The sequence below is a fragment of the Schistocerca gregaria genome, unplaced genomic scaffold, assembly GCF_023897955.1.
Source record: "Schistocerca gregaria isolate iqSchGreg1 unplaced genomic scaffold, iqSchGreg1.2 ptg000371l, whole genome shotgun sequence".
NCBI lineage: Eukaryota > Metazoa > Arthropoda > Insecta > Orthoptera > Acrididae > Schistocerca > Schistocerca gregaria.
The window spans coordinates 491,314-492,016 of NW_026061822.1; positions in this window are offsets into that span (position 1 = coordinate 491,314).

A 703-nucleotide genomic window follows, 5' to 3' on the forward strand; every position below is an offset into this window, starting at 1 on the left:
CGGTATGCGGAGACACTAAAAGCACTATAGTAGAACACAGATGAAGCTTCTAAGTTGATGTAATAGCCAGTAAGATGTATTACATATCAAGTTTTAGGTATAGATTATTGACTTTTTAGCTGTCTTTGGCGCTTTGGACATGAGCTAGGACCCTAAGATTCTGCATGAAATTAGGTCTATCATCCGAGTTGCACGGGAGAATGTGAAATGTGTTCATATGTAGTAAAAACCTGAGAAATCCGTCCGTTTTCGTCATTTGTTATCGAATCGACTTAAAGCCAGATCGTCACATTGGCCCCTCTTCTCTCTGAAACGGTTATACTTATCGTCTGCAAACCAATGTCGCGTGCAGCGGTATGAGAAGAGACTAAAAGCACCATAGTAGATGACAAATGAAGCTTCTAAGTTAATGTAATAGCCAGTAAGAAGTAGTTCAATTCTAGATATCGATTATTGACTTTTTAGCTGGATTTTGTGCCTTGGACATGAGCTAGGACCTTTAGATTTTGCATGAAAGGAGGACTAGCAGCCGCGTTGCACGGGAGAATGTGAAAAGTGTTCATATGTAGTACAAACCTGAGAAATCCGTCCCTTTTCGTCTTTTGTTATCGAATCGACTTAAAGCCAGATCGTCACATTGGCCGCACTTCTGTCTGAAACGGTTACATTTATCGTCTGCAAAGCTATGTCGCGTGCTGCGGTA